We start from the raw sequence: 19,197 nt of genomic DNA on the forward strand, positions 1-19,197 counted from the left end.
GGCTTTTTTCCTTTTTAGGGTCTGGTAATTCTTTGTTGGCCATCAGTAGCTGTTATAACAAGGGCCCACCTCTGATACCTAGGACAGCATGGTCTGGTTTGTTTCTTTATCTCAGGTTTCCATTCACATCCACATTTTAAGGATTTTTGTGAGCCTCATTCTTGTAACCCCCTATCTATTTCTTCCTACCTAGCCCCACCTGTCCCTTACTTATTGGGATTACTTTTGCCAGAAAAGAACTAAAAAGAAATGATTTCTGAAAGCTGGAAGGTCAAGAACACCTTATGCGATTCTTAGGGTACCTAGTCAACAGGAATGATAAGATGAAAAGCTCCCTTTTACTTTGGTAATGCTGAAATTATTTTTAAAATTTGAGTCAAAAATAATATGATTTATTTATTATTAGCAGTAATCATAATATTAACATTCATGTAATATTCTTAGACACTTATATTTGGGTTGTCTCTTATTTAGAACATGGATGCTGAAAAAAAAAAGTGTATGCATTTGATAAGCTTGATTGCAAATTGAAAGAGAACACACGTAAAAAAACAAGTTGGGATTTCAATGTTGAGCATTCGGTGACATTAGGGCACCGCCACTACATGCGGCTGAGACAAATATATAAGTTGTCCTCCTACAGTCTTTCTAAAACTTCAGTGTAAGACATTTTACACAACTAACACGGCAAAAAAATAAAAAATAAAAAAAATAAAAAAACCTTAAAAAACTTACATTTATAAGTCAGCATAACATCTGACAGTTAATGACCAGAAACTGTGCGTGTGATAATCATACTTATTGTGACAGAATGTTTTCTAGAGCTAATGTCTGAATGTGTCTTTTTATTCCTATTTAAGAAGCAAGGAAATGACAGAAGCTTTGCTCTGAATTTAGTTAGTGGCTTCAAATAGAAAAGGTTGGGCTATTCCTTGAGTGATTTTTCTGTCAAATATTCAGCTTCGGGTTTGATGTTCAGCATGAATACTTTCCGACGTCACATCTTGCTCTCCCTGCTCTTAATGAATCATGCCACACGGTGTTTTGATAGAACGTAATAAATTATAGGGTATGGCTTGTGGCCAACAAAAAAATTGCCTTTACTTATTTTAAGACACCATCATTAGTACATCCTTCTGGATGTTATTTATCCACCGCCCACTGCTGAGCCCTTAATCACAGCATTTTTACTTTTCCCCGTTCTTGGAATGAGACAAAAAAAAAAAAAAAAAGTCAATTCAAGGTTTACAAAGAAATGCTCTGCTGTCATGAGGCATTTACCACTTTCTTTTTCCAGGCACATTTTGTTATCACTGTGTAACACAAACAGAATTGTTCATATTTCATTTTTAGTTATTATTTGCTAAGTTCCATTGTATATGTGGCTGCTCAAAACATAAGAGATGGTATTTTGACTAAGAGTTTAAGTCCAAGTGTGAAGAAGGCACTTCTCACCCCCCGCCAGATCTCTGGGAGGTAAAGGTAGTAATAATTGTGTGTTCTTTCTTAGAGAAATGTAGAGACACGCCACACAAGTGTCTAGGCTGGTCCTGACTGGATCATGGCAGCGTGGTTCCTCTTGACCATGGGCCCAAAGGACCAATGCCAACCAACATGCGGCACACAAAACTAAGTCAAATGACACATAAAACTAAGCCTCCAATTATCCATTCCCTTATATATAAAAACCCTTTTGGCACTCATACACACAAGGGAGTGGATGGTTTTCCCCTGAGCAACATTTAACCATTTTTCCCCTTTGACTAAATCTCTTAATCTCTCTTCCTGACCCTTTTTCTCTTTCTTGGGTTGTCTCCTGTCTGCCTGGGTATTTGATTTGTTGGCTTTTCCAATTTGTCCTTCATGCAGAAACTCTTGCCTGTTCCAGTGCTGTTTATCTTGTCCTGTGGCATTAGTCTGCCTTCCGTGGTTACCTTTACAGATAGTGTGGAAAAAGAGAAATGGCTTTACAAGAATAATAGGCCACATTTCTATAGCCAGTTAGGTGTTCAGAAATCCTTTTAGCATGCATCAGACTATGATGCTCTCAATGACACCCTCTGAGGTAAGTCCCTTCCAGAGACTTAATTTATAAGTGAAATAAACAACAAACAAGATGATAATGGACTTCTTTTAAATATCCTTATGACCTAAGAAGTGCTCTTTTGTTAAACAGAAATGGGTGTCCTTCCAGGAGAGAGAATTTAGCTGAAGTGCTCTGGGGTCATCTTGCCACCCACTAACTTGACTTCTCCTTGCTGCCCTTGATGTTGAATCATAGGACAACTCGTCTTGGCACACAATGATCTATTGCCTTATTACAAGAATGGTGGTCTGAAAGCTGGGCTGATTTCTGTGAATTAATAAATTGATGAGACACTAAGAACATTAGATTATAGTTCCAGAAAAGGTGACCTTGGGCCATAGGGTGGCAAGAATCATCATGAAGGCTAGGGAAAACATTCTGAAATGAAAGACAGCAATGTTAAAACTGTTAAAAAGGAAAAGCAAAAGGAGCACAAAATAGAGTCACAGAAAACCATGCATTGTCTATATATTGCTTATATGTTTGTTTTAAACACAGAAGGTTATTTCTTCTCATTTTTCCCTCCTATTTTGGGCTCTCCTTCACTTGCAACTTCTTTAAAATGAGCAAGGTATGGGTGAGAGGTAAAATGCAAATCGTTCCTTGATATGAAATCACAATCTGCTGCTTCAGTGTTGTGTTTTGTGTGTGTGTGGTTTTGTTTTGTTTTTTTGAAAGCGTTATTTCAATTTATCTGCAGCTATAAACCTAATGTGATAGGCCAATCCTGTGGATGATTGAGAGTGGACTATAGGAAGGGAAAACTCATGTAAACATGGATTAACACATGAACAATGTTAGCTCTTCAGAAAGCAAGAACAGAATGATCCTTGTTTTTTGGGGAAAAAAATTGGCAAAAATTAGATGACAGAATGAATTTCTAAGATTTAAATTGTAAAAATGTAGTTCTTTCCTATGATGATCTAAGGCAAGTGACTTCATGTTAAATAACATTTCAAGAATGTTACATATTTCTCTCTTCCTCATCTGATTATGGGATTCAGGTCTTTTTTGTGGCGCTAGGGTTTCCCCGTGGTAAAAATGAAGGTCATCGTCCTTCCCAATACTCAAAGGTAGGATAAACCTACTATCTCTTTCATTGACCCTGGGTGGTGGGAGTTCAGGTTCTCTGACTGTCCAGAATTTTTAGTCTTGGAGAAGTCAAGAGGCCCTGCATGTAGGACCCAAGGAATTTAACAAAAATCTCTGGATATCCCTGGGTGGCTCAGTGGTTTGGCGCCTGCCTTTGGCCCAGGGTGCGATCCTGGAGTCCTGGGATCAAGTCCCCCATCGGGCTCCCTGTTGTGATTGTGTTGGATTGTGAATCCGAGAAGCCACCAAGGAGCTGACACCGATGCAAGCACACGAGGGTTTATTTACAAGCTTGAGCTTGGGTCCAAGTATACCTGACACAGGGGAGCAGGCACTTGGACCCCGAAGTGGGTTACAACTGATTTTTTTATGGGCTGGTCTAGGGGATTTTCAGAAGAGGTGGAGGAATTTCTCAAGTTCTGTTTACATTCTGATATGGGACTTTCAAGGGCATTGAGCTCTGTTCTCATTCTAATATGGGACTTTCTACCACGGTCGTGGGCTCTGTTGTCTTTCTGATATGGGGCTTCCTGCCGAGGACATTCTGCAGTTTTTCCTGTAGAGTTCAGTTCTTATTCACAGGGGCCTAAGATGGCTGTACCTGTGCTAATGCTAAACTTGAGGGGGAATGGCCTTAATTTTTCTCGGCCTCCACACTCCCGGCATGGAGCCTGCTTCTCCCTGTACCTGTGTCTCTGCCTCTCTCTCTCTCTCTCTCTCTGTCTATCATGAATAAATAAAAAATAAATAAATAAAAAATCTTAAAAAAAAAAAATCCCCTACCCAGGACAAGCAGAGCAGGACTAACTCCATTTTGTGCTACACCCGCCATCTCATGTATGACCCCCACATGACCTGCTTATTGCTTAAGGCGCTGCCCCACCCTAGTCAAGCCGCAGGGCACACCCTTATGGAAACCTGCTCATGTAGGAATGCAGAACCCCTAACCGCCAAAGAATGTAAAGCCCGCCTTTTGCCCGCCAAACCTGCATGCCAATTCTGACCAGAGTGATAGGCTAGTGCAAACGGTCACTATAGGGTAAATTGTAAATCAATTGGCAACCTGCGTGTGGACCGACATGACTGTGCAACTTTCTGTGTGTGTTACAATCTCATGGGCCACTGGCCCCTATAAAGCTGCTACGCCTCTTAGCGTCGGGGTCCAAGTCCTAGCTCCGCTGTGTAGGGTACACTTGGACCCAATCTGGAGCTTGTTAATAAACCCTCATGTACTTAGCTCAGTGTCGGCTCCTTGGTGGTTTCTCGGATTGGCAATCTTGGGCACAACACTGTAGGGGGGAACTCCTATAATTTCCACTCATGCTTTGTTGTCTCCACAAGTTACTTGGGCAGATTTTAACAGTTCAAAGTGGTTTTGGAATAATCATCTATGTTGCCCTTCCAAGGTGCCTTTCCAAGGTGTGATAATGAATTCAGAGATTTATGGAATCATCTAAGATTATTATTATTTGCCATTGACCATGTTTGAAGATATGTGCTTTGGAGTATTGTGTTGTCCCTCCAAAATCTATATATTGAAGCCTAAATGCCCAATGAGGTGGTTTTTGGAGATGGGGACTTTCAGAGGTGATTAGAATCTGACGAAAGACCCCTCATGTATAAGAATAGTTCCCTTATAAGATGAGACATGAGAGAGACAGTCTCTTTCTGACCTTGACTAGATGGGGGCACAAGGAGAAGATGATTGTCTACATGCCAGGGAGAAAGCCCTCATCAGGCAATGGATCTGCCAGCACCTGGGTCTGGACTTCCAGGCTCCAGAACTGTGAGAAGCAAGTGTTTGTTTTTCAAACTACCTAGTCTATGGTAATTTATGATAGAAGCCCAAACTAAGACAATATAGAAAAATATTTGATGAGCATCTCCCATATGTTCAATACTTAGACACAATGATAACAAAATATACACTAAGATCCATGCAGAATCTCACAAATTAGGGGGAAGATAGTAGATGTTAATTAAACAAATAATTTTTCTGCAAACACAATAATCTCAAAATCAGGTAAGTGCTAGAAGAACATTACAAATCCTGGGAATGAATGAATTGGTCAGCTGTTAGGGAAGGAGTGAAATGGAGGTGGAGCATGAGTCAGTCAGGGATGGGGAAATGGAGAAACAAAGAGAAGACACAAGAGAGGTTCATCTAGGATCTACAAAAGGAAAAGGAGCCAGCTGTGAAGGTGGGAAAGGATTCAGTGATTCTGGTAGATAGAATAGCACATGCAAAAACATGCAAATGGGAGAGAACAAGGCACTTTGGGAGGAACTTTAAAAAAAAAAAAAAAGGCCTATATTTTGGGAAGAACAGGGACCTGGGATCAGGTGGTCTGAGCTTTAGCCATGATGTGGGAAACAAAGAAAGAAGAGAAATTATTAAATTTCTTTCCTACCTACAACCCACTGACATGTCCTCGAATTAGGCAGAGCGACATTCTTCTAGGGACTCAAATGCCTCCATGTTAATACTTTGCTGAGGGCAAAAGACATTCCTAGCCTGACCCCCAGGATCCTATAAGTCTATTTTAACATATAAAAATTCCTTTAGAAATTTCCTTTATCTCTAAACCCCCAAGATATTTTGGCAATCATCCCCCCAGCCTAGGGCCCACTGATATACATCTGAAGGGTCCCATAACTAAGGTTTTATTAGACAGTAATAAGTGACCTTTTCCCAACAATAGCTAGTCCCCTCAGGGTCCTGGGAACCTTGCTTCCAAATTCCTTACAGACTTATACCATCCCTAACCTGTTCCCAACTTGACAGTATATAATGGGCCACTCCTCCTGACCCTGGTGCAACTCCTTCTGCCCATGGGTCCTGTCCCTGTGCTTTAATAAAATCACCTTTTTGCACGAAAGATAGCTCAAGAATTTCCTTGGTCATCGGTTTCAAACCAGGTAATGTCTTTTCCTACACCAGCCAGACAAGGGGTAACAGGCAGAGCACCTGAGGCTTAGTAGCCACGGTGGGCATTTCTAATCTGTTGTTTAAATACTTCTGGGATCTTGCCCATTTGGTACATTAGGGAGAGAATATGTAGGAAGAAGCACTGTTCAAATTTTTCTTCTACAGTTTTAACTGCCTCCGAAGTATGTTCATTAGTCATAAAATAAAAAGAAAATGATTTTTTTATGACTTTTATAAGTAGCATATGTGGTTTTCCTACTACATAAAAGTTTGCATATAAGTTTAAAGGATGAAAGTTATGTTTGGAGGAAAGAATAGGATTCCTATTGTATCTGTAACATAAACACATTTGGCTCACTAACAAATGGATTTTTTAAAAGTCTACCAAATAGCTGTTTTAATAAATTGTCTGATTGATGTGTGTTTAGCTGGACTGAGTTTATACATAACCTTGCTACTTAACACTTATACATTTATAAATTGCCTTTGTTTGTAGCCTGGCTGCTAAATAATTAAGACCAAACATTAGCATCTGAACAACTGCTCAATCCAATTTTACTCAGAGTTTTGCTATAAGAGTAATAATTCTGATATTTCACTTAAACAAGAGCTGTGTGACTTAAGCAATGAGAAATTATCAGAGCAGACTTGAGGCAAGTCTCAGTAGGGACGAGTCCCAGTTGGTGGTGACTTCCTGCAGGTGATGTTCTGGGTGAACGCCCCTCCCACCTGCACCACACCATCTGCGTGCAGCTACTAAGGAGTTAGTCGAGGAAAAGAAGTCCAGAAGACTGGCGTGATGATGGACTGGCACTTAGGTCTGTAGTTCTTGGTTCTGATAACTTCCACATGATCTCGGCTTGGTCAGCGTTATGGTTTAAGTCCAACCTGTTTTTTCTTTCTTTTGGGCAGACCAGACCAGAGTTTGTCTTACTGTCCATTTGCTGTTGTGGTGGTAATTCTCTCCTCCACTCCACCTGTATCATTGTTGCATCCCATAATTTTCCACTCATGGATCTGATAAAGTTTTGGAATATAGGTGAGGTCCAGAGCTGATGACCAAGATAGAATTCCTGAGACGACTTTGGTGCAAAATGATGGTTTTATGAAAGCATGGGGACAGAACCTGTGGGCAGGAATAACAGGTGCCCCGGGCCTGTGAGGGGTGGTCTGATTATAAAAATCAGACTCCCAAACCTGGGAGTTGGGAGGGGCTTGGGGATAATGTACTCTTTAAGGAATTTTGGAAGCAAGGTTCCCAGGACCTTGAGGGGGCTAGCTATTGCTGGGAAAAGGTCACTTATTACTGTCTAATAAAACCTGAGTCATGAGACCCTTCAGATGTATATCGGTGGGCCATTGGCTGGGGGAGGGATGATTGCCAACATATATTTTGGGAGTTTAGAGATAAAGGACATTTCTAAAGGAATTTTTTTTTAATGTAGCAGACTCACAGGGTCCTGGGGGTTGGGCTAAGATTGCCTTTTGCCCTTAGCAAAGTATGAACATCCAGGCAGTTGAGTCCCTAGAGGAATGTCCCTCTGCCTGTTTCGATAACTTGTTAATGTACTGCCTGGGCTTGTGCGTTGTCCTCAGCTAGCCCTCTGTTCCCCCACCAGATCCATAGAGCCTGTGTCTGCCTCCTGCGTGGCCATGTGGGCTCTACCTTGAGTCCAAGCCAGACTTGTGTCACTCTTGGAGTCTTGCTGGCAATAGCCAAGGGATACCCCTTGAATGTCACTGTTGCTGCAGGATACGGGGGTGATGTGAAGGACAGTCCCTCTCCCAAATGTCAGCAAAGAAAAGTGATAAATCTTCAGTGACCTTAGATTACCAACTTTCTCAGGTAGTTTCATCATTCCTTCTCAGCTCATCCCGACCCATGACACTTAGGACACAAGTTCCCTTCTCAGAGGAGCAAACTCCTTGGCTTCCTTGATGTCTATTCACACTTGTTCTCCCCAGCAGAGAGCATTTGATCACTTACCCCTGTTTGTTAGGCAAGGGCCCAGGGGTCTAAAATAGTTGGCTCTCAGAGCTGTTGTTTAGGTCAGGTCTATGACTTTTGAAATCTAAAAATGAGCACTAACTTCTGTTTCCCCTTTCATTCCTGCCATGCCTCTCTTTCCTGAGTCAGCGGATTTCAAAGTCTAGGTGGGAAGGGAAAAGTGTGATGAGCAAAGCAAATAGACTGCAGAAACAACAGACTATCCATCCATTAATTCTTCCCATTACCTTTGTGCTACACTAGCAAGCGAGGAGCAGAAAGTGAAGTCACTTCTGTCTAGACTGGCACAAGGGGAAAAGCTAGCGCTGCTTGTTGCTACTGCAAAGCTCATGGGAATTGCAAACATGATGCAGAGGCAAGGATTTACAATAACACAAGTTAAGCTGTTTTTAAGCACTTTTAAAATTTTTTCCTGAAACATTTTATTAAAAATATCCAGAACAATCTGCTTGGTTACAAAGATGAAAAGAATGCATCAGATATTTAGAATGACGGATGTTTAGCATAAATATACATGTATATGTATTTTGGCATTATTTCAAATGCTTGAACCATACATACATTAATTAACACATGGGAGGTCTTTGGTGAACTTGGGTATCTAAATTCTAAGGGTGCAGATGAAATAGTTAAAATGTTTGATTTTAAGATTCACTGATTTTGTTATATGTATTAATTATCATATTATGTAAATGGAATTTTAATTTAAATATATAACATATGTCCACTTTTAACATAAAATAATTTTATGCAAGCTATCACATTGCATCTATAGCATCACTGGGAGTAATTAAATACATTTTTCTCAGAGTACATTTTCTTCCATCCTATCTAAGTTGTTTGATTTACTGCACTTTTCTAGTTTGTGCATGATGTTGTCGCTGGATATTTTGACATCCAGACACAACACCCACTAATATAGTAGGAGTTTACACAATATTGCTACTTACTGTTCTATTTGTAAAATTAATCTTTACTATTTTACCACTGAAATGTCATACAAAGAATAAAAAAAAATCTAGATTGGGGTTCTTTGTCCTGTTTTAACTCATTCTATCAGTAGTCCTATGTGAGCATCTGAAATGACCTTTTATTGATGCCATTTCAAAAATATATTTTCTCCAGATAGTAGCTCCATCTTCTTCAAAATAAAAGATATATATGCAAATTTGAGAAAAATGTAAAGCATTTTAAGAACTTTGCATTCTTCAGGATACTTTAAGAAATGCTAATCATTATATTAGTCTCCCAGGGCTGTCAGAACAAAGTACTGTGGACTGGGAGAGTTAACAACAGAAATTTATTTTCTCACACTTCTGGAGGCTGGAAGTCTCACATCAAGGTGTTGTCAAGATTGGTTTCTTCCCAGGCTTCTCTCTGGTTGCTAGTCGGCCCTTCTCTCCCTCTGTCTGTACATGGTCTTCTCTTGCTGTGTGCCTGTGTCCTAAGCTCCTCTTCCTATAAGGACACAAGTGGCATCAGAGCCCACCCGAATCACCTCATTTAATTTATTCCTTGTTAGAAACCCTACTACAAGTATAGTCAGAACTCAGGGTTAGGACTTCAACGTATGATTTTGGAAGGGGGACTAATTCAGTGGAAAAGACATAGCAATTACTATAAAATTATCAAATTCCAATATTACATGAAGAGTTTAAAAACCTCCAGAACATAAACTAATGGATAATATTAAAATAAACAGCATTAATGTAAGGTTAGATTAATGATCTTTCCGTATGTTGTTATAAAACCAGTCCCTCTCCTGTTATTTTAAAATGATCTAGATATATTTAAAGTTAGAAAATTTGAAGTTTTAAATTCTAGAGCTTCTAATATGGAGAATTTCAGTATCAAGAAAAAAAGAAGGAAAAGAGAGAATAGTTTACCTGAATTATAAGTAATTGATTGCAATTGCTTTAATCATATATCAACCTTATTGCCAGAAATGTTTACATTACAACTTTGATTACTAAAGTTATGTGAATGGTTTAGTAAGTCATATTTGGATAAATGCATTTATTAAAGGCCATTGTAGAATCTATTATATACTTTACAGGGAAAACATAAGCAAATTTATTATAGTAAAGCAATGTTGGAGGTCAATACAGGAATAAATGATTATAAGAAAATATGCAATGCTTTTACTTACTAAAGAAAATACTTAAAAATACACATGAATTAACAGAATCTTGCTGGAATCTATGAATAACCCATGAATAAGAGATTGATAGTCAATGGAAAATAAATAATAAGCAAGTTTTATTTGAATATATTAATGGAAATTGAGCAAAATGTAAAATTATAGCTTCATGTCCATTTTTCTTTTTTTTTTTTTTAAAGATTTTATTTATTTATTTGACAGAAAGAGAGAGAGAGCGAGCACAGGAGCAGGAGGAAAGGCAGGCAGGAGAGGGAGAGGGAGAAGCAGGCTCCCCATCTAACAGAGAGCCTGACATGGGGTTCAATCCCAGAATCCTGGGATCATGACCTGAGCTGAGGGCAGAAGCTCAACCAGCTGAGCCATCCAAGCGCCCCTTATTTCATTTCTCTATAAATTCACTGTGATTCATTAAAAGTTTCTCAAAACTATAATTTAGGAAGCAGAAACAAAATAATGATGACAAATACCATTATCTTGAATATGATATTCATAGTTCTTATTTATTTTCATCTAATATTTTATTATGAACATTTCAAACACACAAAACATTACAATAATTTTACAGTGAATGCCCATATACCAACCATCTATATTTTACAACTCTTTTTCTAAAATTTGCTTTATTATGTATGTATCCAACTATACATCCCTCTATCCAATTATTGACTTTTTTGTATTTTCTGATGTGTTTCAAAGTAAGTTGCAGACTTTGATACACCCCCTTAAATACTTTATAGTGAGCATATAATCTAGGTTCAATATGTATGTACACTTTTTTATCCTTTTGAAGGGAAAAACAATAAAATGCACAAAGTTTAAATTTGCCTTTTGGTGAGTTTTGATGATATATATATCTGTGTAACTCAAATCATTTTTTAATTTAATTTTAATATTTTTAGATTTTTAAAAATACTTTTTATTGAAGTTCAATTTGCCAACATGTAGTATAACACTCAGTGCTCATCCCGTCAAGTGCCACCCTCAGTGCCCGTCACCCAGTCACCCCATCCCCCCGCCCACCTCCCCTTCCACTACCCCTTGTTCGTTTCTCAGAGTTAGGAGTCTCTCATGTTTTTTCCTACTCATTTTCTCTCCTTTCCCCTTTAATCCCTTTCAGTATTTTTTTATATTCCCTGAATGAATGAAACCATATAATGTTTGTCCTTCTCCAATTGACTTACTTCACTCAGCATAATACCCTCCAGTTCCATCCACATTGAAGCCAATGGTGGGTATTCATCGTTTCTAATGGCTGAGTAACATTGGATAGTATATATAGACCACATCTTTTTTATCCATTCATCTTTCAAGGACACGGAGGCTCCTTCCACAGTTTGGCTATTGTGGACATTGCTGCTAGAAACATCGGGGTGCAGGTGTCTCAGTTTTTCACTGGATCTGGATCTTTGAGGTAAATCCCCAACTGTGCAATTGCTGGGTCGTAGGGCAGGTCTATTTTTAACTCTTTGAGGAACCTCCACACAGTTTTCCAGAGTGGCTGCACCAGTTCACATTCTCACCAACAGTGCAAGAGGGTTCCCATTTCTCCACATCCTCTCCAACATTTGTTGTTTCCTGTCTTGTTAATTTTCCCCATTCTCACTGGTGTGAGGTGGTATCTCGTTGTGATTTTGATTTGTATTTCCCTGATGGCAAGTGATGCAGAGCATTTTCTCATGTGCATGTTGGCCATGTGTATGTCTTCTTTGGTGAAATTTCTGTTCATGTCTTTTGCCCATTTCATGATTGGATTGTGTGTTTCTTTACTGTTGAGTTTAATAAGTTCTTTATAGATCTTGGGTACTAGCCTTTTATCTGATATGTCATTTGCAAAAGTCTTCTCCCATTCTGTAGGTTGTCTTTTAGTTTTGTTGACTAAAAACTTTTAGTTTTGTATCCTTTGCTGTGCAGAAGTGTTTTATCATGATGAAGTCCCAATAGTTCATTTTTGCTTTTGTTTCTCTTGCCTTCATGGATGTATCTTGCAAGAAGTTACTGTGGCCAAGTGCAAAAAGGGTGTTGCCATGTGTTCTTCTCTAGGATTTTGATGGATTCTTGTCTCACATTTAGACCTTTCATCCATTTTGAGTTTATCTTTGTGTATGGTGAAAGAGAATGGTCTAGTTTCATTCTTCTGCAGGTGGCTGTCTAATTTTCCCAGGACCATTTATTGAAGAGACTGTCCTTTTTCCAGTGGATAGTCTTTCCTGCTTTGTCAAATATTAGTTGACCATAAAGTTGAGGACTCATTTCTGTGTTCTCTATTCTGTTCCATTGATCTGTGTGTCTGTTTTTGTGCCGGTACCACACAGTCTTGATGACAGTACTACAGCTTTGTAGTACTACTTAAAATCTGGCATTGTGATGCCTCAGCTCTCGTTTTCTTTTTCAATATTCCCCTGGCTATTCGGGGTCTTTTCTGATTCCACACAAATCTTAAGATTATTTGTTCCAACTCTCTGAAGAAAGTCCGTGGTATTTTGATAGGGATTGCATTGAACGTGTAAATTGCCCTGGGCATGCATTGACATTTTCACAATATTAATTCTTCCAATCCATGAGTATGGAATATTTTTCTAGTACTATGTGGTGGGAGTGGACATCCCTGTGGTGTTCCTGATCTTAGGGGAAAGGCTCTCAGTGTTTCCCCATTGAGAATGATATTTGCTGTGGGCTTTTCGTAGATGGCTTTTAAGATGCTGAGGAATGTTCCCTGGATCCCTACACTCTGAAGAGTTTTGATCAGGAAAAGATGCTGTATTTTGTCAAATGCTTTCTCTGCATCTATTGAGAGGATCATATGGTCAAACCCTTATTCAGATAAAGAACTTCCCTATAGGGGTTCCTGGCTGGCTCAATAGGTGGGGCATGCGACTCTTAATCTCAGGGTTGTAATTTCAAGCTCAATGTTAGGTGTAGAGAATATTTAAAAATAAAATCTTTAGTAAAGAAAAAAAGACAAAATACATTTTAAAAATTTAAAAAGAACATCTCTATCACCCTAGAAAGGTACTTCTCGTCAATGTCCACACTCACCCACCAGATACAGCCACGACTCCCATCTTTGTCTATCATAAGTTAGTGATGCTTATTCTAGAACTTTACATGAACAAAAGTATGTGGTATACATAGCATAGTTTTATGAGGCTTCTATTATTTACCAAAATGATTTTGACATTTATTCATGTTGTGGTTTATTTCTTCTTACTGGATAATGCAATTCTAGGATATGAATGTATCACATTGTGTTTACTCATCCTACCATTGATGGACTCTTTTTTTGTTTGTTTGTTTAAGGATTTTATATATTTATGAGAGAGACAGAGAGAGAGAGAGATAGCATGAACAGAGGAAGGACAGACAGAGGGAAAGGGAGAAGCAGGCTCCTCAAAGCAGAATCAGGTAGTTGTGGGAGAGGCTTTAAGGCTTACAAAATCTAAAATATTTACTATTTTTCCCTTTATAGGACCAAGTTGTTGTCAGCATTATATTTTGCCCTATGATTATAACAAATAGTACTTCTCGGTATATCTTTATTAGCAGCACCTACTTTTATAATCTGGATATTGATTTTTATTCTTTGGCCTTGATTCTACCTTTTAATGTGCCTGCTGCCCAGAGTTATTGGGGCATTGCCCCTTTATGTGAATTATAATTTAGATTGTGGCTTCATTGTCAGCATGGTTTATGCATGAAGCATTCAGCAGCATGGACTGAAAGCCTGTACCACCAAATTGGTTTCATCTAATTCAGAGATATTATCAATATTAGCTTGATTTTTGTGTTAATTTCTCAGCTTAGGGTTTCTGTAATCACACTGGTAATGAACTTTAAAAATAGCAAATTTTTTAAAAATTCAGATTTAGTGAACTAGAAAATTTGTTCTATTTAATAGTTTAGTCAAAGTCTCAAATTTAAGTGTACTTTGTGTTTGTTAACATTAAAAAAACAATACTTAATTTTCTTGTCTAACCCCAGTATCTACTCACAGGCTTTCTTGGAACATATGTTAAACATCACTGCACTGGTTTTCCAATATCTACCTTCATGGGAAACAAAGTTTTTGAATGTTTTATTTCAAATCCTGACCTCATGTGAATCCAAGACCTCTTCTTGTGTTGTAGCAAATATTAACAATCAGTGATCTAGAGAACTAAGAACAAACCCAATGTGTAGACATGCATGCACAAATGCATGTATACACACATGCACACATGTATAAATGTGTGCACACTCATGAAAGAATACATGCACATGCATACACACAAATGCATGTACAAACATGCAAACACACACCTACAGACAAACACATGCATCATGTGCACACACATGTACACATGCACACACACACATGCACGTACACCCATCCCTGTATTCCTCAGCCCCATGCTTCTACTTCATCAGTTTTCCTCTTTCTCTATGTGTTTTCTCTTCAGTCTGACCAAGAAATGATTTTTCCCCTTTGTTTTGAGCTTGTGCATATAATGCAAAGCATATTTGCTATTTATCATATGACAATTTTATATTTTTAATGCAGGAAGATTTTTTATTTCCTTTGCCTTACTGATTTATTACAAGACTTGGTATGAGTTTTGTTGTTGTTGCATTGCACTCTGAGAAAAACAAAAATGAATAGTGTTTGCTTTCTTCACCAAAGGTACTTCCATCATTCCACTCTCCAAGAGGGAGGTAATTCAGAGCAAAGCTCCTGTGCATAAACATTAACATATTAAAAATTAAATGAAAACAGAAATTTCTATCAAGGAAAGAAAGAGAAACTAAATATGCTTCAAGTAAAGGTTAATTCAGTTGCCCTGGTAAACATGAAATATGACTCAAAGGTCCTCAACAGATAGATCAGAAAGAGAGGCTACATAAGGTGCCCAAACCTCATCAGAAAGGAAACAGCATGCTGTTTCTTCAGAAGCACTGCCCTTTTGCTGGCCACACATGGTCACATAGGTATCATTAGGTGATGCAATGGGCAGTGTGCCAGACGACCATTTACAGATAATGAATTAGCAGAGTAATCCAGTAAAAAAAAAAAAAAGGAGTATAGAATTTTGACCCAGACAGATATGGTTCCAAATCCAGACAATGATCCACATTTATTTTTAAAACTTAGGTAAGTTTCTTGCACATTCAGACTCTCAGCTTCTTCATCAGTAAACTGGGGATATCATCACCTGCATTTTGTGAATACTTGATGACTAGGGTTAGCGTAGGATACAAATGATGTTGCACATTCCATGAAATTCTCCATTACCTGGGAATGAAGACCCTCGGGGAGCTGTGGGCAGAGAGGCCTACTGACCACCAGAACCACAAAGATGCAGACAGTTGGAAGACAGGGAAGTGAGGCTCATCAGATGTGTCCCTGATTTTCCTTGAAGTTCAAGAGCACTCTTCAGTATGAAGACTTAAGCTAGGCTTAGAACTGGAGTTTGGAATTTGCAGCTTTATTGGAAGAACATGATGCAAAAGTACCATACCAAGTAGAGAGAGACAGATTTGGTAAAATCATCATGAATCCCTGAGGAGTAAAGAAGATCTTGTTTTCCACATAACTATGGAACTGATAATGACAACAGTTGTACAATTTCTCAGAAATGGCAAAAAACAAGTAAGAATGAGGTACAAAAATCTGATTTATAGCCACTCCCTCTCTATAGAATTACATTTGTATTCACTGACATGACCTTCAGGTGCTCTAAAATTTTATTGATATAGTCATATCATTCAGAGGAAGAGATAATAAAGAAGTTATGTCATTGGTAATTCTTTTTTTTAATGATTTTATTTATTTATTCATAAGAGACACAGAGACAGAGGCAGAGACATAAGCAGAGGGAGAAGCAGGCTCCCTGCAGGGAGCCTGATATAGGACTTGATCTCAGGACCCTGGGATCATGCCCTGAGCCTAAGGCAGATGCTCAACCACTGAGCCATGCAGGCATCCCATCACTGGTAATTCTTATGTCCACTAGGGAAATAGATTGCTCATTAATACATGACAATGAAAGATGTAACTCAAATAATTGTTCAAAAACTACATTATATCTAGGATATACCATCCTAGTTGAAGTACTATATTTCAGATTCTCTTGTTTTACTAGTTTTGATAATCTGAATACAAAACCTCAAATTTTACTAGCAATTAGACTTCTTGGAATTTCAAGAAATATAAGCTGCAAAAATGCATGTGTATGGACACCAGTTATTTAATAACAGCAAACACGTCAAATGCCCAATACTAAAGGATGATTTAAAAATATTCTTTCCTAAATTAATATACTAAGAAATTCAGCTCTCAAATCCTAATGATTAACATTTCTCTCAATGTGATTATTGCTTTAATTTTTGTTTTCCTACCAGAAAAAAACTATAAAGTTTACCTGGAAAAACTATGCAAGACTGATCAATAAAATCATGAAAAAGAGGAGTATTGTAGGAAGGCTTGCCATACCACGTAGCCAAAGATGTTATAATTCTCTTCTAAGTAAATAAAAGCATCTTCATGTAGAGAGGGAACAACACCTGAGGGCCGGAGCATATCTAGGAATAATAACATACAATAAGTAATCATAGAACTCACTAGGCCAGGCAATGTGCTAGTTTCTGGGATTGAAGAATGAGCAGAAGCAGACAACTTTTGCAAGCATAGGGTTTTGAATCTGGTTTGACTGAGGGAAAGCAGATATTAATCAGGTAATCTTCACAGCAAATATAAATTTGTAATTTTGCCAGGTGTAATGTAGGAGATGCACACAGTATGAACTCTAATAGAGGATTTGACTAATCAGAGAGGTAGCAGTCTTTTTTTTTTTTTTTTTTTTAGAGTCTTGATTTAATAAGTGAGGCATTTTGCAGGACAGCGAAAAAGAACAAAGGGAAAAAAATTTCAAGGGACAGGAAACAGCAAGCAAACCAGGTGCTGGTGTGGAGAGGAATGGGCAGCCTGAAAATAGAAGGAGGAGCTCTGCTTTGTGTGAACCCTGATGAACCAGGAAGTGGAATACAACAGCCAATCCCTTAGCATCATGTAGACAAAGACTTTGTCTTCTTGCCAAAAAGGATGGTTACTCACTGAAAGCTTTCAGCAAAGCTGGGAGTGACAATTTGAGATTCATCCTTGGGGAAGAAAGATCCTTTTGGCTGCAGAAGGGTCATTTAGAGGTTTTGAGATGGAGGTTGTTTACAGCAGGACACTGAAAGGCTGGAACTTCTGGGAAGGGCTGTAAGGGAGAGTGGAGGTGACTCAGTACCAGACCAAGATGGCAGCTTGGGAAATCATTGGCAGAACTCATTAGTTTCCAGGCAAGAAAACAGAAACCACTTTGGCTATTTGGGACATATATATATAATATAAAAAAAAACTGATTAAAAGCTATTATTAGTGCAGATGGAAGAGCTTAAAGGAGGTACTGGGGGAGCAAAATGGATCAGGAAGTCACTGTGCTCCCCCTATGGAGCCAGGTGGCCTCAGAAACACTTCCTTAGTCCTCCCCCGACCTGTGGCTGCTCTGGCGGTTGGGGGGCAGGGAGGCTGACCATGATACGGGAGAGCTTGATTCTTGTCTCACGAAGTAGAGGAATGAATCTCGCAGAAGCAGGATTGTGAGTGAAGGGAAAGAAGTTTATTAAGTAAAGATGCAGAGAAAGCTCTCAGGAAAGAGAGGGGTCCCCACAGGGTTTCCCCTAAGGGCTTGTAGGGTTGGTCTTTTATTGAAAGCCTAATCAGGGAACCTAAATCCTTTTAACATTATCTATTGACTATTGACAGCACCTTTGAGTAAGGACTAGTGATAATATCTTTTTTTTTTTTTTAAGCTTTTAATTATTCATGACAGACAGAGAGAGGCAGAGACACAGGCAGAGGGAGAGGAGCGAAGCAGGCTCCATGCAGGGAGCCTGATGTGGGACTCGATTCCGAGTCTCCAGGATCACACCCGGGGTGGAAGGCGGCCCCAAATCGCTGGGCCACCGGGGCTCCCCCTAGTGATAACATCTTTACCGGCTTACTTCTTTTGGGCCTGGTTGTTCTTCGTTGGTCACAAGTAGCTGTTTTAACAAGACACCCTCCCTGCTCACACTTAGGGCAGGGTGGCCTGGCTTGTTCCTTTATCTCCGGTTTCCTCACACCTCAGCATTTTGGGATTTCTGTGAGCCTGCTTCCGTGGCTCCCTACCCAGCCCTGCGTGTCCCTGTTTGTCTCTAACTCAATCAGATCAGAAGAACACATGGCTCCTTCCATCTCCCAGCTTCTACGTCCTGCCTGTGCCTCTGAGGACACAGCCTTGAGGAAGGCAGGTGACAAAGGGCCCGGGGAGCCCTGTGTGCCGGCTTCCCTTCCTCTTGCCTGGAGAGGGTTACTGCAGAGCGGTGGCATGAGGACGCCCCAGAAACACCATGAACGCAGGAAACTGGGCGTTTTAAGATGTTAACTAAGAAAAAGCCAAATCCTAATATTAAACCATATGATGAAAGAATTCCAACTTGAACTTAGGTTCAAGACCTAAATGCAAGGGTAACTTGAGAGAAAGATTTTAAGATAGGAAAGAATATGTATTTGTATCATCCTGAGATGGAGAGCAGGCTATCTGAGTATAATTCAACATTAATGCCATGAACATATAGAATACTATCTACAAGAAACAAGTGGTCCCTGAGAAATCAAATAAGTAAATTTGTAATTTAATCAAATAAGTAAATTTGTAATTTAAAAAAGTAAATCAAATAAGTAAACAACACTTTTAAAATGTCAATAGGAAAGGAACAAACCCTTCAGAAGTGAACAAAAACACGTTCTCCAGCGGCACATTGACTCGGCTAAAACTTAAAATAAATAGGAAATGTGTAATTAAAAATGCAATATATTTCTCATTGACTGGTAACAATCAAAAATATCTACATAGAAGGAG

This window comes from Canis lupus, chromosome 1 (genome assembly GCF_003254725.2).
Source record: "Canis lupus dingo isolate Sandy chromosome 1, ASM325472v2, whole genome shotgun sequence".
Lineage (NCBI taxonomy): Eukaryota > Metazoa > Chordata > Mammalia > Carnivora > Canidae > Canis > Canis lupus.